This window comes from Phacochoerus africanus, chromosome 11 (genome assembly GCF_016906955.1).
Source record: "Phacochoerus africanus isolate WHEZ1 chromosome 11, ROS_Pafr_v1, whole genome shotgun sequence".
Lineage (NCBI taxonomy): Eukaryota > Metazoa > Chordata > Mammalia > Artiodactyla > Suidae > Phacochoerus > Phacochoerus africanus.
The window spans coordinates 59,049,815-59,073,060 of NC_062554.1; the positions used below are offsets into that span (position 1 = coordinate 59,049,815).

The window sequence follows — 23,246 nt, forward strand, 5'->3', positions numbered from 1 at the left end:
CTCAAAATAGAACTCCGAATACAGACTTGCCACTTTTCACTCTCAGCCCTAGGTAAGGCCTTAGAATATAAAACATTGTTAGCACATTTTACATAAAGTCAATTAAAATGTACAAAATAAAGTGAACACCCAAAAGGAAATGCGATTCAGGAAATGAACTGGTTAGCATTTACAGTAATTACTAGAGATTATTACCAAATTACTAGCCAAATTACGGGTAGAATGGTCATATTATTCTCCTCCTTATAATAACGTTGCATACCAATTTCAAGTAATTGTACATAATTTCCTTGCCAGAGTCCAGACAGTAATTTGAAACCGATACCCATTCCAAGTCTCCATACCTCCTCCTCTACCTCTGAAATGGAGTTTGATTTTGCTTGAACCTGCAGACAACACTCCGGCCCCCGCTCTCCATTCCCAGCCTCTTGCCACTTTTGGCCGGAGTAATATTAGGGAGAAACACCAGGTTAAATAAAAATAGCCTTGTTATGCATCCAACCTTACAACAGTAGGGTGGTTCATGTGACCTTATTTGAAAAGGGCCCACACAGGCTGTCCTTGCTACTCAGGGTCATGACTGCCTGGAATGCCACGATTTAAACTGTAGCTAGCATAAAGCATTAGGAAGCACTGACGACATAGACCTTTGGGAGAGAAGCTCTAGAAAAAGTTGTCTAGAATGGAGGGGAAATGGGTAAGGGCTGAAGGTCTGTGCAAGGGATTTGGTTTCTGGAGATGGAAGTCTGGGTTCAAGGTGTTTATTAGGAACCCACACCTGAGAAAGGAAGCAGAAGGCAGCAGAATCAAGAAGAGAAGGAACTGGACCAGGGATGCAGGCCCAGGACACCCGTGGGCCTCCTGAGGCAATAGCACCCATCACAACACAGTAATCTCACCAGGTACCAAAATGGCGAGAGGTTGATACCCCACCCAGCCCACACCCCAGGCCTGCCTTGGCCATTGGATATGAGCTGTCCTGGGAAGGAGGACAGGAAGGAGCACTTTCACGGACCCTGATGGAGGTGACCAGCTGGGCAGGGACATGGGCAAGTAAGTCACACCCAGATGGAAGGATCCTCAACAAAGGTCTATTCTAAGGTCTAAGTTAGTGTCCCAGACCTTGTACAAGAGAGCTGAGTAAGATCCCAACCTAAAAAATAAACACGAATAAAAATTTAAAAAGCTATCTTCAGAAAACAAGAAATGACACAACCAGCTCCATCATAAACGATACACCAGTGATTGCAAAAATGTGTTGTCTTTTCAAATCAGCCTAAACTGGATTTCTAAATTAGCAGCCCCAACTGTGACTATGCAGTTACTTGCATGCATAGTGCTGAAAAGTTGTGCTCACAGTTAAGAGAGAACCATCTGACATAAGGCTACCACATTTCCCCCTTCTCGGAATCTGGGAAATGTGGCTGATTTGCATATTTAGCATACATTTGCATTCTGTGTTCAATAGCCCCTAACTCTAATTATGTAAAATAAGATAAATTAGTACATTTTACTGTCATTGCATTCCAGCCCTGTGGGTAGGGGCTGAAGAGACTTAACCCAACTTCTTCTTCCTCCTTCTGGCTTATTCCCTTCAGGGTCGGAAGTCATTTGGTGCTCAGGCTGGAGACATTGCAAGGAAAATCCCCAACCATGGAGGGAGGGAGAGGGCAAGAAGAAGGAACTGCCAGCAATAGCCAGAAACAGAGTTGTGCAATTTCTCATCTAACAAGTAAATTTAAAGTGCCAACTTGATAAAATAGTAAATAAAAAATGAACCATGTAAATATTTTTATAAGTAAATATAAGGCAAATCACTTTTAAACAAAACAAAGAGGAGCAGAAAACCAAATCCAGTGCATTGTGCTCTTAATAACATGCAAATTCCTATCAGGGTGGAAGGAATGGCTTTGTAGATGCAGAGGCAGCCCAGACAGCTGCAGGGCCCTTGAAGAAAGGCAGAGATGGGCCAGGGAAGGTTATCTTTGCTCTTGCATCTTCCATTGTCATCTCATGCTTTCTGACTTGGAGTGATCTTCATGGTCTTTTGGAGAGATACTTGGTATTTCTAGAAAATTCTGGGATCTGGACATTCATTAACAGGCCCCTGCCCATCACATCTGGCTAATTCCCCCACCCGACCCCTTTATCTCATACTTATGGAATACTTTCTACATGCTAGGAAGCCCACAGGGGTGGAGGGTAGGCAAATGAACAAGAAATACAGACTCAGATTGCTAGGGAGCCACATGGAAAACTGATGGATAAAGTTATTCAAATATAGGGAGTCCTATAAACAAAAAATGTAATACATGAAACCAAAGGCCCAGACCTACTCAAGGAATGAAAAAGCAGGGGTGAGTAGGCCATCAGAGGTTCCCAAAAGGAGAGAATGCTTCGTCTTGCTCAAACTAAAAGAATAAGGAATTCACTAGTTGTTTAAGTTGGGGAGGACTTTCTAGGTCATGGAAATTATGCATTTAAGAGCATTTACATCCACAAGTATGAGTGTCCAATGACTGGATCCAAAAATAGTCCATGTGTTTGTGGGAATATGAAGAAAGGAGCTCCAGCTGTGACGGTGGGAAAAGTGTTCACAGAGAAGGTGAGACATTCCTGCTTAAGCCAGAAAGGTCAGATTTGAGGACAAGGTGACTTGAGAAGAAAGAAGCTACACAAACAGAGGCCAGACAACGGACAGTGTATGTCTTAGGCAAGAAGCAAACACACCGCTTTACACAGCTATGGGAAGGTGACAGTAAAAAACACAGCACAGCTCCTGAGAAAAATGCTTTATATAGGATGGGGACCATTTGAGAGTATTTACCTTTTTTTTGTCTTTTTTTTGCCTTTTCTAGGCCCACACCCTCGGCACCTGGAGGTTCCCAGGCTAGGGGTCTAATCAGAGCTGTAGCTGCCGGCCTACGCCAGAGTCACAGCAACTTGGGATTGGAGCCACATCTGCAACCTACACCACAGCTCACAGCAACGCAACGCCGTATCCTTAACCCACTGAGTGAGGCCAGGGACTGAACCTGCAACCTCATAGTTCCTAGCTGGATTCATTAACCACTGAGCCATGACGGGAACTCTGAGAGTATTTACTTTAAATAAAGAGGAGCCCACAGGGAGTCCCCTTAGTGGCTCAGTGGTTAACGAACCTGACTAGGATCCATCAGGATGCAGGTTCAACCCCTGGCCTCACTCAGTGGGTTAAGGTTCCAGCATTGCCATGAGCTGTGGTGTAGGTCACAGATGTGGCTCAGATCCCGTATTGCTGTGGCTGTGGCATAGGCCGGCAGCTCTAGCTCTGAATCAAGCCCTAGCCTGGGAACTTCCATATGCCTTGGGTGTGGCCATAAAAATCGGGGAGGGGGGGCGGGGGAGAAGGAGGTGGCAACAATCACATTAAGCAACTTTTAGGTCAAGCCCTGTGCTTGGCATGTGCATTTGATTGTTTGTGGAAAGTGCAAACTGGGGAGTTAGGCAGATACCTGAAAGTTGGTTTATAGGATTGATTAACCTTATAAACTAGAAGGCTGTGTAGAGGCTATTTCGGAGCTCCTGGAATCTTCCAGTGTAAAAGGATGGAGCACTCAGCCAGGCCGATGACTCCCATGGGAATAAACATGAAGGGCTGGTATAAATGGCATTTTGAAGGGGAAACGGTAAACATGATTTGATCCAGGTAGGGTGATACACAAGAACGGTGCTAAAGGGTTATGTCTGAGTAACCAGGAGAATGACAGGACCAGGGAAATCAGGAAGATGCAGAAAACAAGAGGAAAGGAACCAACACTGATCACGTGCCAACTTGTATTTCTAATATGACCTATCAATTTTACATTCTTTAGCACATTTAAACCTCGTTGAACTTTTATAAGATTAAAAACCATTCTTCCTGAGAGAGAACTTGCAAAGCAGGGAGGTTGTGCAAATTTCCCAAACAAACTGGAGAGCCAAAACGGAATCTTGGGTCTACTAGACTCAAAATTCCGTCTCTGCCGATTTTAACATGCCTCGCATCTTCTGCAGGGAAGCTGGACGTGCACAGACAGGCTTGGTGAGTCTGAGGCAATAGGGGACCACTGGAGAGGAAAAATTTAGTGATCAGTTAGACATCCTAGGATCACAGATTTACAGGGCTGGAAGGAATCTTAAAAATTATGTAATCATGGAAACTCAATTCCAAAAAGAGATTAAAGCTGAGGCTATCTGTTTGGGAAAATTAACACACTAGGTCATGCATGAAATCACTATGAGAGAAAGCACAGGTTGGAAGTCTAGTGACTCTATTATGGGTGTCCCCACCTTTCTAGGTTGAGGGCAAGAATGAGGCTCATGAAGAACAGAGCAAAGGCGTCTTGAAAAAGGAGGAGATTGTAAGTAAGAGAGTTCTCATGTCAGGATTGGCAGATAGTTAAGATAAAGTGAATAATCAAAAATGCTAGCTACTTCGGAGAAGTCAAAGAAAACAAGGTAATTGTCTATGGCTGTTCATAGTTCATTGGTTGCCTCAGAGAGAATTTGTCAAAGAAATAAGGAAAATAATATAAGGAGACAAATACTGAGGTGAGAAAGATTGCCTGGGTTTCTTTATTTGACTAGAGCTTGGGAAAGAAAATACAATTTATGAGGAGACATGTAAAGTGGGAATTCTGTGAAAATATATCTTGGTGTGCTGTGGTTTAAAGAGGATACCACAAGTTACAACATCACAGAGGCTTTGCTGAGATGAAAACTGTTGACAGCTGCATACAGATTCAGAGCAATCTTCATATTTTTGTGCAAGAGTTCGAGAGTGGCTACAACTACAGGTGTACCCTATTTGCCATACAGACACACAGACACACACAAATAATCCAGGAACATTGCAAAATTGTTTCTACTAAACTATATAGATGGATATACCCACAGGTGCTTTTTCAGGGAACTAAGAAATGGTTGCTCAGGTCAGTGACACTTTTGTTAGAAAACTGTGGCTTCTAATGGAGATTGTTTCCACAGGGAAGAAGCTGAGTTACATAAATCTATACCCAGCTAATCATGGGTGAAATGACACAGGGTGTCCTAGTGTGAGTCCTGCAGCTCTAGCTGGCGTGTTTGTCATGGGCAATAGACAGTAACTACCAGGACCAGAGCTGCCTCTTTTTCCCAGACCCCCCCTTCCACCACATAAATCAATTTACCAATGAGCCACAAATGCACCCCCCTGCCCCCATGAACGCCATGGATCCCCAGGTGAGCCTGACATGAGATCACTTCCCAAATGGCCTGTGACATTATCTGCAGAGCACTGGAGTGGATGCCACTCAAAAGAGTTGTCTACACTAGAGGGACCTGGTAAGGTCTATACTTCAATGGCTGCAAAACACAATATGGATTCCAACTAAAAAGGAGCTGGCATGTCCAATGATCCGAAACCACATCTTGCTGATTACCATTCTCTTTGGGTAACTGAGTTAATTTCTGCCCGTGGTTAAGCATGCTGTTCATACTACTGTAGTTGAGGGTCAGGAGGTGCAAAAAGAAAATACAATTAATTCTCTGATAATATCACCTGTTTCACAGACATCACATTTTATATGATTCTGTGCGTGCCACCTAGGGGCTGAGCTATACAAAAAAAAAATAATAATAAGCCAGTATTAGGGTTAGAAGGGCTTTCTGAAATATTAAAAAATAAATAAATTATTTTTTATTGTCTTCATGCAGTAGTTGGAAATATACAATTTCAGCTGGCACCTGCAATAAAGTTGTTTTCTTTTTTTTCTCTTTGGAGGGAGAATACAGAACTTCCATTGCCTTAAAATTGTTGGAGGTGTTAATTTCAGTAGAAATTTATGGTAGAAAATCAAATGATAGAGAACAGGGTAACATGAAAAGAATATGTATCTTGGCATTTAACACTTCCCTGACTCTGATACCCCATTCCCACCATTCCGAATCAAGAACTCAAGAATTTCTTACATACCCTTCCAGAATTTTTTGGTGCATATATGCGCCTCATCCAGACACACACACACACACACACACACACACACACACACACACACACACTTCCTTTTTCTTCTTTATACAACATCATCATAGTACACATACTGCTTTGCAAACAGCTTTTCTCACCTTGTAAAATGTCTTAGACATCTGTTCCTAAATGACTCTACAGTATTTCTATAAGGGTTAGAAAGTATTCTATTATATAACTACATATACTATAACTATATAACCAGCTGGTCCTGTGTTGATGGAACGTTTAAAAATTACTTTTATTTATAAACATTGTTATTGTAAATCTGTATTACTGTCCATTCTATTGCTACATAACAATCCACCTGGAATTCAGTGAACTGAACCAACAACTGTGCCGTTCTGTGACTCTATGGGTCAGGAACGGGGATAAGCAGAGATGGCTTGTCCCTGTTCCTTGATATCCAAGGAGCTCCGATGGCAGGGTGATGAGCACACCCGGACCTGCGCTGCCCCAGAGGTGTCTCCATTTACTTGTCCAGCACCTGGGAGCGTGGCTGAAAGGACTGGCTCCATCTGGGAGACTTTTTCCAGGTGGGTGGCTGCTCCAGGAAGCTGGGCAGAAGCTGACTGCCCTTTCTGACCTCGCCTCAGGGTCATGCAGTCATTTCTGCCACATTCCATGGGTCACGAGCAAGTCATGAAGCCAGTCTGTGTCTACAAACGGGGGAAGCAGACCCCTCCACTTTGTTGGGGGCATAGTCGGGAGGTGGCTTGTAGAAGCATGTGGGCGGATGGGAGACGCTGGGGCAGCATCTTTGGAAATACTGCTTTAAAAGCACATGCCTTTGCCTCCATCCTTTGTAAAATCTTTCCCCCCCCTCACAACAAAGCTCTCTCTCAAGAAGTTTTCCAGATATCCCAGGGGGTGCATCCCAGGATGTCATCAGGCCCTGTTAGAGGACGCAGACATAGTGGGGAGAGCACTGGCCCCCGGGAGTGGATGTGGATTCACGCCACCAGACCCCCAAGTGCTCCAGGTTCTTTGTTCAAAAGGACAGGAATTGGAGTTCCCATCATGGTTCAGTGGAAACGAATCTGACTAGTACTCATGAGGACGTAGGTTCGATCCCTGGCCTCTCTCAGTGGGTTAAGGATCCGGCATTGCCATGAGCTGTGCTCTAGGTCGCACAATCAGCTTGGATCTGGTGTTGCTGTGGCTGTGGTGTAGGCCAGCGGCTACAGCTCCGATTCGACCCCTGGTCTGGGAACCTCCAAGTGCTGTGGGTGTGCCCCTAAAAAAAAAAAAAAAGGACAGGAATGAACTGGATTAGACCCAAGCCACCCTGCACTATAACATTTTATCCCTCTAAGACGATCCCTATACTTAGCATCTTACCATCTCTTACTCTGAGAAGGAGAAACAAAGGGTAGAATGGATAGAACTCAGCTCCAGTTTCCCAGATTCTGTTGCTTTTGTCCCAAAGATGAGGCCCCATGGAGTAGAATGAACCTCACAAACCTGAGTATGACTCCATCTCCACCCCATAGCCGCCTTGTGAGATGAAAAGCACTGAAACGTCTCTAAACATGACACGATGATACCCAGGCAGGGACCATCCAAAGAAGAAAATGCAGTAGAGTCCTCATGTTCCCCTCCTTTCAGAGCAATGGATGGAATATGACAGAGATGGCAAGGGTCGGGGATAAGAGATGCTTTCACCTAAGGAAGAGGATCCCCGTCATAAGACTTTGCTCTCAATGTCCCACACACCTCCACACACCTGCCACATCACCTGATAAGCCTCCACGTTCTACTTATTCCACCTCCATCGCAGTAACTATGATAGATCTCCAATCCCACAAACACAAAGAAAGTCTTTAGGGATTTAGGGCCAGATGTTACTGCTCCTATGACCAGGATGGAATGGGCTCTTCTCATGCAGAGTAGGATTTGGGGGACCTTTAGAGGAAGAAATAGCCCTTGCAGAGCAGCACTGAAGAGAAGTCTCTGGCAGAGATGGAAGGGCGGATAAAGGGAAGAGGGAAGAAGGAGGAAGAGCCAGGTGTTGGAGCTGATGACCGACCACAGGTGGAGTGGCCTGGGTACTTGGAGGAAGGGTACCCAAACATGGTGGCAGGTGCACCAAACCAGGACCCTTGGCCAGATGGGAAAGAGTGCAGGATTCTCGTGATTTTCCTGGCCCAGTGCAAATATATTATTTAGGTCAGACTAAGTGGAATGGATAATATTCTCCAGGGATCTGTGGCTCTGCTCCATCTCTAACGTGTGACGAATGGAAGGAAGAAGAGCGTGCCTTCAGCTTGTTTAGTGAAGGATGGACAATGAGAAGGAATGAGGAGGGGTCTGTGAGTGCCTTTCTTTTCATTTGCTTCAGCTTCTCCCCACACCCTGCCCAGCTGCTGTCCTTGCAAAGCAGGAGAAGGGAAAGGAAATGCCATTTCTCCAGAGAGGCGACAAAAGGTTATTTGCTTCCGAAGGAGGCTCTGTCTTAAATAAATGAAAGTTGTCTGTATTGTTCATTTGTTTGTTTGGTGCTTTTTTTTTTTTTTTGGCTCCTTCTCAGTCACCCCATAAATCACTGAACGTCACCTTACCATTCCCTGAATTGTAGGAGTCTCTTGTTGCTGCACAAAGACAGAGGAATGGGCCAAGGCAAACATCTCTAATGTCTTCTTTCAAAACCAAAATGCATTTTAATAATTTAAAGCTGCAGCTCTTGCAGTCACTTGATAAATTATTCACAAATTTTACAATAAAAAAAGAAAAAAATCTGTTCCCTTTACAAGTTCTGGAACATTAAATCATGTCAGAATAGATGAAAAGGACAAATCAGTCCTAAACTCTTAGAAATCATACATTTTACTTCTTTATCTGAGAGCAGTGCCATAGTTTATAGGGCAGCTGGAGATGGCTTTTCAGGATGTCTGCCCAGGCACAAAAGAAGAGTGACAGTGTAAGAATGAAAGAAGGTGGTTTCAGAGGGTCTGCAGAGAAATCTGCTGGTTTGCCTCAGGACGCCAACTCTATTTTTTATTATTATTTGTTTTAGGGTTGCACCCGCAGCATATGGAGGTTCCCAGGCTAGGGGTCCAATCAGAGCTGTAGCTGCCAGCCTACACCCCAGTCACAGCAATGCGGAATCTGGGCCGCATTTGCGATCTACACCACAGCTCACAACAATGCCGGATCGTCAACCCACTGAGCAAGGCTAGGGATCGAACCCACATCCCCATGGATGCTAGTCAGGTTCACTAACCACTGAGTCACAACAGGAACTCCAGGATTCCAATTTTAAATACCATTTCAAAGTAATCCTCAAGGACAGACCAATGAAGAAATCTGATGTGCTCAAAATGACACTCGTTAAGTTGTGGGCAATGGATGAGGTTGCTGTAATGCTGGGTCCTGCTGCTCCTGCTGTTCTAACGCCCCCTTGTCCTCCTCCCATGATGGCCAAGGACCAGGAGGTTGTCTACTGTTAAGTGTTCATTGGGAACAACATTTAAATGCTCAGCAAGCAGGTGCTTCTGACTCCATGGAGGAGAGAATGTTCAATGAGAGACTTAGAATGTGTCCAGGATAACAAAGCTCCACCAAGCCCATCACTTCCAAGCTGAGGACCTCAAAGTCTGCGCAGGTGCCTCCTACCTCATTAGAACTCGATTACCCAGCAGCGAAAGTGACCAAGAGCAAAGGGCAGAACAGAACAAGTAGGTTTTCCTCCTTGCTGTCCCCTGGGAGAGAAGCTTCCTTCCCAGAGGCAGTGCCATGGGTATCAATATTTTTTGTCATCAGGATGTCTGTCCTCCAAATCCATGGTTTCTTTCAGCTATGCTGGAGCTTAGAGGGGTGGCAGTCTGGTAGTGGACCCATTAAGATGCCACACTTCAATTAGGATGGGGATGTGGCTTATCTGAAGAAATACTGCCCATTGTGGTCTAATATGCTGGTAAAAACTTTGGGCATAAGTCAAAAGTCTAACATCCTGTGTGCAAAATGGGAATAGACATTTAGCTATGTGCTACTTTAGTATGCAGAAATGTACTTTTGTTTTTTAATCTGAGACTGGGCAAAACCTGAAAATTCATAATTTAGGCATGAGGTTCTGGAGAAAGCTTCCACCCTCATTAACAAGGCAACTTTTTATCTTTAGGGACTTTTGTAACATTTTTTCTGCTTTCTACACCCTCTTCCCTATATAATCTAAATTTTTTTTAATGCTTGGACGTCTATCTTAAGGAAATTCTAACATCAGGGATATTCTAGGAAGCATCTGAGATTTGATTAAAGTATTTTATCTTCCACTTCAAAGAAGTCCTATAATGCTAGAACCATCTCCACTGACAACACCTTTCTTCACCCTTCCAATCTCATGCTCAGCTTTTGGGGGAAGAAGTTACAAAAGAGCCAACCTTTTTGAAAGCAATGGTTCTTTAATTTTAATTCAGCAAGATAGAGGCAGACCTCCCCATCAGTATTTGGAGATCTGAGAAGTGAAGAAGCAGAAGAGAAAAACAGAGGAGTTTCTAGAGTATGCTATTTATTTATTTATACACACAACTTTTTACCCTAAAGAATCTAAAAGGGTCTGAAAACATGCATAAAAAAGAGCAAGATAAAATAACTAAACTAAGAAAGAAAAACGTCCCTAGGACAAGACCCTGGAAAGATGGGTTCAGAATTTGGCCATCATCTCAGCATAACATCAAGATGCTTTACCTCTTCATCTCTCACCTTCTCCCTTAAGGTATGTCAGCATAACAGTACCCACTTATTTGTTTCACTTGGCAGGATTATGCAAGTTATAAGCAACATCCACAGTTATTTGCCTTGCGAGAAATCAGCATACATAATTTAGAACATTCAAATGAATCAGGTAACATATTTCTAGGTGTCTACTGTGTACTTCTTTGCAAGTCTTTGTTAGAAAAATTATTTCAGTTTTCTGAAAGTGTCTGGGCCTTTTGGTTCAACTGTCAATGTCATGGACAATTATATTTACATCTTAGGAGCAAAGAGATGGTGGATACGCCTCTATTTCAGATCTGAGTTACGTACCAATTCAGGGAGATGTCCTTTGTCTGATGCTGGAGCTAAAACAACCACTCTCATTCCAGTCTAGACCTCTCTCTTCCCACCACCTTGTACGACTGTCCTTAAAATGTGTACCAATATTTGAAATTGACTTTGTTCCTGGGCAAATGGTTTCCTTTCACCCCAAACTCTTAGGACATAAATCTCTAAAAGGGTAGAGATTTTGTTACTCATTTTTTTTTTCTTGCTTTTTTTAGGGCCGCACCTGTGGAGGTCCCATTAGACCCCTAGCCTGTGGAGGTTCCCAGGCTAGGGGTCTAATGGGAGCTATAGCTGCAGGCCTACACCACAGCCACAGCAATGCAGGCTCCAAGCCGCATCTGTGACCTACATCACAGCTCACGGCCACGCCAGATCCTTTATCCACTGAGCAAGGCCAGGGATCTAACCTGCAACCTCATGGTTCCTGGTCGGATTTGTTTCCACTGTGCCAGGACGGGAACTCCAAGATTTTGTTACTTTTATTTACTTGTATGTCTCCAGGGCCTGGAACGTGGTCTGGAACAGAGTAGGTGCTCAATGAAAATTTGCTGAATTAATGAAACAATGAATGAATGAATGACTCTTTGGGGTAAAACAGCTTGTCTCCACCGATTAGGTTCAAATATTGTCCTCACAAATTTTATTAGCTACATGAGTAAGTCAGCTGCATGAAAGAAAGTGGCTTGTAATCCAGACTCTTAACTTCAACTTTCACCTGCAAAGATCCATCCCTACCAGGCCCTCATCCCCACCCCTGCCACAACAAAGGGAGCATGCTCCTCTATTTGAAGATCCTCCTCCTACTGATGTTTTAGTTCAACCCTTCCTTCTTCTCAAGGACCTGCTGTATCAGCCCTGCCAGCTCCATGTCCCCTGGCCCTTTTCCAGCAATATGTAAGAATAGTTGGGAGCTTCCATCGTGGCGCAGTGGAAACGAATCTGACTATGAACATGTAGTCGCAGGTTCCATCCCTGGCCTCACTCAGTGGGTTAAAAATCTGGTATTGCTGTGGGCTGTGGTGTAGGTCACAGATGCAGCTTGGATCTGATGTTGCTGTGCCTGTGGCATAGGCTGGCAGCTGTAGCTCCGATTGGACCCCCGGCCTGGGAACCTTGGAACCTCCATATGCCGTGGGTGTGGCCTTAAAAAAAAAAAAAGAGTATTTGTGTCCAAAGCAAAGCTGAACTATTAAAACAGATGTCCAAGGGCTTTTCCTCCATCTCTCCTAAAAAGTCAGAGCATCTGTCCCTAGATCATCACCCAGAAAGGACCTGCCACTCCACTGAGCAGCAACAGACTAAAGGGAAGCGGAGGAGGTAGAAAGATCAGAAATCACTAACCGTACAGTGGAAAAGGCAGAGGTCCCCTTGGAGACGATAGAATAGGCACTAAAGGTATACCGAGGATCCTGCAAAATCAAGAACTTATTCTCACCTGATTGAGAAGAAGGAAAGCTGTTTCAGTGAGGGACGGATGCTGGGCATGTAAGATACTAAGAGAAGTGTGGAGGGAAAAGTGAGATACTTGGATATGTGTGTCATAAAGAGAAGGACCCTTTCTAGTTTTCAAAATAAAGATTCATTGGAGAATGTATACATGTATGTATAACTGGGTCACCATGCTGTACAGTAGAAAGAGCTATAACGGAAAAAAATAAAAATCATAAGAAAAAATGATTCATTGGAGTTCCCATCATGGCTCAGTGGCAATGAATCCAACTAGTATCTATGAGGATGTGGGTTCAATCCCTGGCCTCACTCAGTGGGTTAAGGATCTGGCATTGCCGTGAGCTGTGGTGTAAGTCTCAGATGAGGCTCAGATCTGGTGTTGCTGTGGCTGTTGGTGTAGGCCAGCAGTTACACCCCTCACTTGAGCCCTAGCCTGAAAACTTCCATATAACATGGGTGTGGCTCTAAAAAGACAAAAAAAATTTGTTTGCTTCTCAATAACATGTGTGTTACTGTTGTTGCAGGACTACCATTTATTTGAACGTGGCATAACATAAAAGCAGGGCATAAGCTGGGAGCAAGAAAATACACCTTTATCTGGGTTACGCTTTAATTTTTGCATTCTTGAAAATGAAACCAAAACCCCTTTCCTATAGCTAGTAGCATGCACCTCTCTCTTTTTCCCAACTTGTATAAAAGTGTTCTCATCCACTATATATAATTCCTCAAACTGCATTCACATTTCACCCTCTGCCATCAAAAAACCACCCCCATTCATCCAGTCTTAAGATCACCCATCATGTTGGCTAACTCCACTGGCTGCTTTTAGACTTTTATTTTTTAAAGTACTGAATCATTTGGTCAGTCCCTCAGACAAGGGCTAGAAAAACCCCAGACTTAAGCATTTTAGCACAGCTCCTATCTCCTCTGCAGGAAGCACCACTGTTAGGAGTGCAATTACTTTCCAAATGCAGCCTGCTACCTACTGCCATGGGGCACTTAGCCTGAGTTCTTGTGGGTCCTCTGGGGCCAGTGCGCTTTGTGTGTGGCTTCCTTGCACGTTCCCCATCTAGTCTTGAGGTGAGAAAAGTACTTTCCACAACACCTGCCCAGGAAAGGATGCAACTCACATGCCATCAGGAGCTCTCTGTGAAAGAAGCTCCCCAACACATCTCCCTAATTTCCAACTCTCTCTTCACCCAGCTTTCAGGGGCTAGAAGCAAGCAACTAGGAAAATTGAAAAGCCAGCTTTACAACAGTTTAGTCAACATTTCTGCACGTACTGCCACCAGCCCAGCATCTTACTTTGCAGTAGGAACAGAGTTGGCACCTGCTGCTTTGGAGCCTCAGTCAAAACTGAAAGAATATCCCATAATAAACCAAAGTTTCCAAAGACGGTGCGGTGTGCCCTGTCTTCTTGCCCCTTGGCTCCTACATTCAAGGCTCCGCTAGGGGCTGTCTTTACATATGAGGTTTATCAAAGTGCTGTATACTTGCTTCTGTGCCTGGCTTTCTCCGTTAAGTGTAAGTGTCTAGAAGGCAAAGTCTTTGTCTTAATTGCAACAACACCTTTGTCCACTATTCACATCCTTTTGCACAGAGTTCTCCTCTTTTCTCCTCTAAATAGCCAGGGTTTCATAAGAATGGTCTGTGTTTACTGTCTCCATTTCTTCACCTGCCACTCACTCCGCAACTTACTCAGATCTAAGTTCCACTCCCATCTTACACTGATACACTTTTCATGAACATCACCAATGGTCTTGCTATGAAGTCCAACAGGTCTTTGTATTCCACCTCCCAGCAAGCACTTGGTTCTTTGAACAAGTATATCCTTCTTGAAACATCTTTCTTGGGCTTCTCATTTATAAGGAGTCTTGCTTTTCTGTTAATTTTTTGGTTGATCCTTGTCTTTCTTTCATCAGAACTCAAGTCCCTAAATACCAAAGCTCTTCCAGGCTGTGTCCAAGGCACTCTTGCTGTTCTCATTGTCTTCTTCCTCTGATGAGTTGGTCCCCACACATGTCCCTCATCACTTAATAGCCAACTCCAGGTCCTGCATGCCTTTTAGTAACCATTCAGAACAGCCACGTCCAAGGAAGCTCACGGTGGGCCCAGGACATCATCCTCCACTGGGTCTTACTTCTGTGCCACTTCAGTGAATGGTCCATGGGCCATTCAATAAGGAGTTGAAAAACTGGGTGTCATTTTCTTTTTTTTTTGGATTTTTTCTTTTTAGCGCTGCACCTGCAGCATATGGGGCATATGGAGGTTCCCAGGCTAGGGGTTGCATGGGAGCTGGAGTTATCAGCCTATGCCACAGCCACAGCAACTCAGAATCCGAGCCACATCTGCAACCTATACCATAGCTCACAACAATGCTGGATCCTCAACCCACGCAGCAAGGCCAGGAATCAAACCCAAGTCCTCATGGATACTGGTCGGGTTTGTTAACCACTGAGCCATGATGGGAACGCCCCTGGGTGTCATTTTTAATATCTCCATTTTCTTCCTCTCTGGGGTCCAGTCTACTCCCAAGTCTTACTGAGTGTACCTCCAAAGAGCTCAAATCTGTGCTCAAATCTCTACCCCCACCGCTCGCTCTAGTCTACACCACAGTCATCTCTCAACCACACATTGGCATTGCATCCCAAAGGCGCCCTCAAGGGCAGTCAGGCCCCATCAGACCCCTTCTCTAAACTGTAGCCAGAAGGATCTATAAACAAACAAACCCTACCCCTTTACCGCCCCTGCTCATTTCTCCTTTTGGTTTAATTAATCGAAAGCTCTGAGACATGCTCACCATACATGTCATGGTCCACTTGTTCTCTGCCTCATCTACCTGCCTGCTTTATGCCCTGGTGCACATTCTGTTTCTCCTGGATGAAGCCAGCACTCACCAAATTAACTCCAACTCTGTGTGAAAGGAAGCTTCTCCGGGCATCTCTAACTAGGCCAACTCTTCCTCTCAAATCTCTCTCCTCCCGTCACGCCAGGCCCCTCTCCATTGAATCCACCTGCACCATTGCAATTTCACCTGGGGCTGTGAATACTAACATCTGTCTCCAGGTCCTGTAGCTCCTTACTGCTGCCCCAGCAGACCACACAGTGCTTGACACACAGGGAAGTGAAACAGACATCAGTTAAACTATTAAAACCTCACCAAAATAAAGCAACACCGCAGTGTCCTATTAAAGTGAACGAATGACTGAGTAAAACCATTTTGCTTCTCTGAGCCTTCGTTTTTTAAAGCATGTGACAGGACAATTTCACAGAGCTGTTTCAAGGATTAAATAAAATCATATATTCAAATAGCCCAGCTTAGCTTACAAGAGCTAAGTAACAGACTCTCCACGGAGGTTAGATTTCTTTATTCCTCTGCAAAATAAACACATATAATGGCATGGAGCCAGGTGGTAAAGCAGAACTGGCCGCGGTTTGAAATAAGAGAGACAAGTCTGGGGTCCCAGGTTTCCCCTGGACTTAGTGACCACTCCATTTCTCAGTAACAGACACTGAGTATCCTCGGCTTTAACCCTGCCTTTCTCTTTCTCTGTGACAGCAGAAGAGTCATCAGGAACAGAGAAAGAGAGAAAAGAGACATAAAAGAAAAAGAAGTGACAGTTTTCAGGATGGCAAAGAGATTATTCAAATGCATCTTGATTTACACATGACAGATGTGTTCCTGAAAAATGTGTGTAAACCCGAATCATGCTTGGAATTCACCCGGGAAACTTGGTATTTAAAGGAATCCTCTACTGAATCCTCTTGGAGAAAGAATTGCCAGCACGAAGACTAACCTCTCCTCCTTGTGTAAGTATCCTGGGTATTGTGTAATCCCTTTTTGCTCCAGTCTGGGGCAAATTTATGTATGGCTTATGCAAATGAAGACACTTTTAAATGTTAATTTCTGATGGAAAGCCATCAACTGGGAGGCCCACTCAGAAGAAGTGTTCCATCAGTCATGGCTGCAGGCTCAGCAACTGTGGATTCTGGCTTGGGATGCTACCCAAACCTGCCCTTAGACCCCAGAGTGGGCATTCTTCAGGACAAATTGAGTCACACCAGTAGTTATCCTAGGGAAGATCTGGCTCAAGAAGTCAGGGCTGGGGAAGGAACTGGTTAACAGCTCAATTAAATTGTGGAAAGCAACAAGCAAGGACTCTTCAAAAGGATTGTTTGGGCGAGAAGCTCAGCGTGTGTGAGTGCCTCGCAGAGTGTCTGGCATGTGGTGGGCAAGTACCCAGGCCATTTCTGAGACTCAGCATCTCAGCAGCTTGTGGTACAGGAACCAAGGGGCAGAGAACAGAGGACCAGGCAAAGGCTCTCCTCCAGGGCGGGGAGAGGCAAGAAGGAATTCAAAGAGATAACAGACATTTTATTGGGCTACAAAGAGAAGACTGCCCACATGTGATCAGACAACAGGAGATTTTTAGACAATATTTACACTGTCAACTAGACCAGGCTGATCTCTATACCTACACAGAGTGACTGTCATTTCCCTCTTCTTATTTATCTAATACCCTGAGAAGGCTGACACTGCAGTCAAATGATACGTGGCTTCTGAAAGGCTGTGTCCACGGTGGAAAGAAGACCAGGCTGGGAAACAGCCGCTGGATCAGAGGTGCGACCTGCTGTCAACATCGGAACGCCCTTGGCAAGACCCTAGCCTCCCTGAGCTTCAGTCCTTTCTCTCCGGCTGGATGAACTCCAGGACAACAGCCTGCACATGCATCTTCCAGCCCAAAGAATTTTGGGAGTTTCTGGCACCAGACACAGTACTCAGCATCACGGACATTTTTTTTTAATCTTCCCCAAAATGAGTTACGATTTCTTACTTTTGAGAAAAATAAGAGAGGAGGTAAGGGATTACCTGGGGCTTCTCCCAGCCACGATTAAAATAATGGAACATTACAGCAGTAAGGCCAGAAGCATCTTGAGAACCGTCTTTTCTCACCTCTCCAATCACTGCTAGCTTGCCTCCTCCCTCTGTCATGGAAGGGATCAAGAGGGTGTGTGTGTGTGTGTGTGTGTGTGTGTGTGTGTTTGTCTGGTTTCCACTAGAAGGGGCTGATGGAAGTGGTGTGAAATTGCAGCTCAAGGATGTGTCTTTGATGGATGGTACCCTGTCTCTGAAATCAGGAGCTGGCTGTGTGGCTTCAGGAAACATGGTAGCTCATGATGCTCTAATGCCAATCTATAGTCCTAGGTGACTGCACCAGAGGAGCCTCAGATGAGGGCCTGGTGATTCTCAGAAGTCTTGCCTTGGGGTGGCAAACACAGATCGGGCCTCCTGTACGGTGTGGGGAGGGGGGAGGGGGGGAAAGGGACAGGCTCGCCCCCCAGCTGGACAAAATCTTGGACAAGCCCTTGTGGAGCCCAGCAGAAATTTACCCACCCATTCAGAAAACACTTTTCACTCATCCGGCCATTAGTACGTCATGGACACTGAACAAAAGAGGATATATTTCTATCTGATGGAGTGACGAGTGCCTTGAACTGCCTGGTACTGCTCCACAGCCAGCTTCCTGACTCCAACCAATGATGAAATCATCATAAACAAGCTGAAGAGCAACAGCTGCAGCTAAATTATTTCTCCATCCCAATTGATTCCTCAGCTGGAATATCATCCTGACAGATCCCTTTTGATCGAGGTGTCTCATTGAATAGAGTTCTCATTGCTCTTGAATTTGTGACCTCAGACCGCTGTGAAAGAAATGCAATTCAGAGAATTATTTCCAAACAACAACTGCTGCTCCTCTGGGAACTTCCCATGGCTTCTGGTTTTTGAAATTGTTGGTGAACCACCTACTGACTAAGCTATTAAAACTAGGTGTTTTGTTTGGATTCCAGGCTAATGGTTCTATAAATTCAAAAGTAAGAAAGACCGCAAAAGCCCACAGAAAGCCAGGCACTGAGGAGCCAGAGACACCCGGAGGCAGCTGCCCGCACACAGCTGGCCTGACTCCCAGGATCCTGACCTACTTAGCAGGCTGCTCCCCTGGGCCATCGGAGAGCTGGCAGTTAGAGCTGCGTGGGGAAACTTGTCTAATGAAACCCCTTCGGAGGCAGCAAATTTGTTTGAATGGGGCTTTTTCTGTGGACCTAAAACTCAGACTGAGTTTGCCGAAATGTTCAACAATCAGACAACCCTTTTTGGGGAGTTCCAGGTGCACTGAGAAATACAGGAAATGTGCTTTCTGGTTCCCTTTCTGCTCAGAACTTCATCTATAGCTTCCAGTGCATTTACCCAGCGTCGCTGCCTTGCACTGGGTGGGTCCTAGAGGGGCCGTTTCCTGTAGTTTTAACAGCATTGCAATGGAGCAGGTGCAATGCCATATCTGGTTTACCATCCCTGAGGCTCGGAGACATGATCTAACCTGCCCAGTGTCTCCCAGAGCCCAGGGCAGAGCCGGGACTAGACTCCCCAGCCCAAAGTTTAACCACTATGCTGTACAAATAGTTGCCAAAAGCGAAAGGCTGAGGGTCAATGACACAGTGACCTTCATGATGCAAAATTAGGAGACTGATTTCATTTTAGTAAGACTTCACTTGGAAGCAAGATTACCTAGACGTCAAAAAAAAAAAAAAAAAAAAAGAAAAGAAAAAAGAAAGAAAAGAAAAAAAAAGAGTGGGCCTTTGGATTTTTTATAATTCCCAGATCTAGCACTTTCTTGTAATATAAGCTCAGAGAAGCTATCAAATGTTTCTAAGCCTTGTTTTTGACACCTGTATGATGAGAATAATACCATGGTTGCTTTTGGGTTTTTATTTGTTGTTTTTTTTGGTTTTTGTTTTTTGTTTTCTTTTTAGCATGTGAAAGTTCCAGGGCCAGGGATTGAACCAGAGCCCTTGCAGAGACAACGCCATGTAGTTATGCTGTAGGCCACAAGGGGAGTCCACAGTGGTTGTTTTGAGAATTAAATGAATTCATGTGTGTAGAAGCAGGAATGACACCGTAGCAGCATTCACAGCCTTCAACAGCTCCTCAAGCGCACACATTTTCTCAGCTCCAAGACATGGTTCAGAAAGGGAGTATGAAGCCTCTGTGTTTGGGGAGGGTTCTTGCAACGCAGCCTCAAGTGTGACATTTATACATCACCATTCTGTTCTTTCCCCTTCCTGCTGCCTGTCTACACTCTTTTTCCCTCTGCCCCGCCCCAAGCAGGGGTGCCTTTCATCAACAAATCCATCCGTGGCTGAAATATGACTCGTGTTAGGCATGAAAAGGAATATTCTGTCTGTGTACCCGGCAAGGGCCCGTGGGGGCAGACTCGCATTAGAATGCTTTGCAATAATATCAATCAGTATTAAAAATGTATGTTCTACTCAATTTTTAAAACATCTTAAATAAATCTTTAAATAAAGCCATTTTGTTTTATCTTTAGGGCTCTGCGAACAGGCAGCCCTGAGGGCCACGGTTTCCCCAAGCACAGCCCCGCCAGTGGTTCCTAGGAAAGCCGGTCTCAGTGTGTGGTCTCCTGGGAGGTCTCTGTGCGGGGGAGTCAAGTCTTTGGGGTGATGTTAGTGTTTTGCGTGGGGGCAGCACAGGACCCAGGAAGGAGGCTTATCCTTCAGGCTCATTTACCACTAGGAATTGCTCCTCAGGAAGTAGCTAGTTAACCCACACGCTTGAGGGACAGGCACTAATCTCCTAACGCCATGGAAAAGGTCAGTGATTCTACAGGAAGGAGAGAAAGGCCAGGTCCCTGTTACAGAGCTGGGAGAACTCTGGGAAAGTCTAAAAATGGAGCCAGAGCATTTCAGAAAGGAGCATGCTGCCTCCTTTGTAAATGCCTCTTGCGGCTGGCAAAGATCGTTTTTCTATGCGTCCACAGTAAAATCTCCTTGGTTGAAACCCAAACGCCTACAGGGGCCAGAGGGAGACTGGTCAGGCGTCATGGTATTGGGAGCAGTGAGGACTGAAGCAAGATGGACAGGATATTACAAGGGATCCACATCACTTTTAAGCAATAGCAATAGCTATTTAAGCAAGAGCAACAACAATAACAGTTCTAGCGAGGACACCTTAAATATGTCTGCTTCCTAGAACAAGTGATGGTTTCCTATCCCAACCATTTCAATCCATCCAGAATCTCCTACTAACCAGATTTTCCTGCTTATCATCTCCCAGGCCTCAAACACTTCCTAGGAATCACCTCCCATTTTACTTCAAAGACTGTTATCTATGCACATCACTGGCTCTCAATGTGGCACACGGTTCCTTGTTCAGTGGGATCCTTGCTATTTACCAAGTGTTTCAGTCCCACCTTCTATCACTCTCTCTAACCAACAAAGCGTTTGCCCACTCTCTGGTCCTTCCATGGGTTTTCCTTCCTGTATGTGTTTCCTTATGCTGTGACATTTGCCTGAAATGCTTTTCCTGCCACTTTGTTCCTTGTCATGAAACTCCACTTCTAGTAAACAGGGCCATCCACGTCATCTCCCCAGTTGACCTTTTCCCTTGACCCTGTCTGACTCTGGTAGAATAAACCACTTGCTCATCCAGATCCTGGTTGCACTTTGCACATTTCTCTATCATGCCAGCAGCGTGCTGTAGTCTGATCAGTATGTGACATCCCTGCATGTAGAGCCTTGTCTGATTTACCCTAGTAGTTCCATTGCTAGCCCATTGGCTGGCCCATGGAGATGGCTGAAAGATGCTGAATGAACAGATCAGTGAAAAAAAGCTTGAATAAATAAGTTCCAAAAAGCACAGTGCTCCTAGAAGCTATATTGTTTGAAATTTTAGGTTTCTCTTCTCTTTTTTTTTCTTCTTTTTTTTCTGTCTTTTTGTCTTTTGGGGTCACATCAGCAGCATACGGAGGTTCCCAGGCTAGGGGTCGAATCAGAGCTCCAGCCGCCAGCCACAGCCACAGCAATGTGGCATCTGAGCCATGTCCATTACCTACCCACAGCTCATGGCAACGCCAGATCTTTAACCCACTGAGCGAGGCCAGGGATTGAACCCACGCCCTCATGGATGCTAGTCGGGTTCTCCAAGCACTGAGCCACGACAGGAACTCCTAGGTTTATCTCTTGAAATCCCTTGGGGTCAGGGGTCTGATGCCAGGACCAGCTATTTCCTAAAAAAACTGGTGATCACTGTCATCAGTTGTTTGACAGCAAGAACCACCATGGGAGTAAATGCAAGAGGCCTTTCAGAAAGAGGACAGAGGACTATCCTTTGAGTGCAACCAGGAGAGGACAAAGGGCCACGGTGATACTAAAAACAAAGGTGAAAGAAAATAATTCCTCTCCCAAGAAACATACAAGCACACACACAGGCAAACAGCCGTCTGAGCTCAGAAGCCCCCCATCCAGATCTCCCTAATTAGCTGTTTAATCTTGGGCAAGTCACTGGGCTCTTGTAAATGCGATGTTTCAGAGTTTAAAAATGTAAGCTTATTTGAACTCAGTTTTGTTCTTGCCCTAAAATTCTAGCTGGTAGGTTCTGTGCTTGCTCAGGCTGCATGGTCTCAGGGTCAGAAGGACAGTCTCACCACAGTCCCATCAAGTCTTGCCAGCCAGTCTGATTCTTTCACCATAAACACAGACACAGGTGCTGCTTCTTGGTTGGAAAGACTTAACTAATTGATCTGCACTTAAATAAAATTGCACCTAATTTTGCACATTCATGTTAATAAATGAAGATGGAAGATGGAGGGGCCTCTTAGATAGGAATCTGCTTTGACTATCTAGAAATCACCTTCTGGGGATCACATAACACTAAGAACCCTCAGGCCCCGAGGTAGGAGGCCTGGTGCCTGATGCCCACCCCTCCCCCCAAGGTGGGCCCACCAAGGAGCCCAGCCACACGTGCTCCCCACCACGAGAATCACTGTTTCCCAAGCCCATCACCCCTGACCCCCCACTCCAGGGGCATCACTCTGCTCTCACCTAAGTCATTCTTCAAAAGAGCAAATGCACCCCAGAGACAGAAAGGTCCTGCAGAACGCCTGGCAGCCACATGGGGCAGAGCCCAGGAGTACCCCTTTAGCAGAAACTCTTTGGATCCCCTCTCAGCTGCACTGCATGACCTGTCTCCCTGGGGGCATGTCTCCCTACCTCTCACACACCTGTGCTTCTTAAAAAACAGCCAGTTCAACAGCCAGTTTGTTCATGATTCCAGGTACAACCCTAGACCCCAGGGCTGAGTGTCATAGAAACTTCATGGAGGTCAAAGCCCTGGGTTCTTTAGGTCCAAAATTAAAAATGAAGTTCAAGTGTAGTGAAATATCTAGGAGGAGGCATGTCTCAAGAAAGAAAGGTGTAGGGCCAGGAAAGCATCTGTATCCTGTGCTCCCAAGGTTGCTAGAGACAGGTGCACCGCCGCGGGCTCACAGGGACATCCACAGCATCCTTCCATCCTCATCACAGGGACATCCTTCCATCCTCATCAGCCATGGGTTGCTCCACAGAATTCTCAGGAAGCACCTCCCTGCTGATCACCAAGTCCCACCCCAGCCCCTCGTGGAAGAGTGAGGGGTGACCACAAGAGGGAAATGCTTCACAAGACATTTCTTTCAACTGTCAGCCTGTCACATCATGGTTGCCTGTTGTCGCTCGGAACAAGAAAGCCTTGGGGCCCAAGGAATGCCAAGGAGGTGGCAGCTGGGGGGCGGGGCTGTTGCCAGGCCTTCTCTGGCTAATATATGCAGCGGGCGTGGCGTTTCTGACAATATTGCTTCTGCCTCACTTGCCATTTAATGTTAAGAGGCTTCTAGAG

General features: G+C 45.3%; 1 protein-coding gene across 2 annotated transcripts in view; it reads right to left on the minus strand.

Annotated features, from left to right (window-relative positions):
- The window catches only part of OPCML (opioid binding protein/cell adhesion molecule like), a 508,660-nt gene that overhangs the window by 448,968 nt on the left and 36,446 nt on the right, over positions 1–23,246 (minus strand). The gene's annotated exons all lie outside the window — the stretch shown is intronic.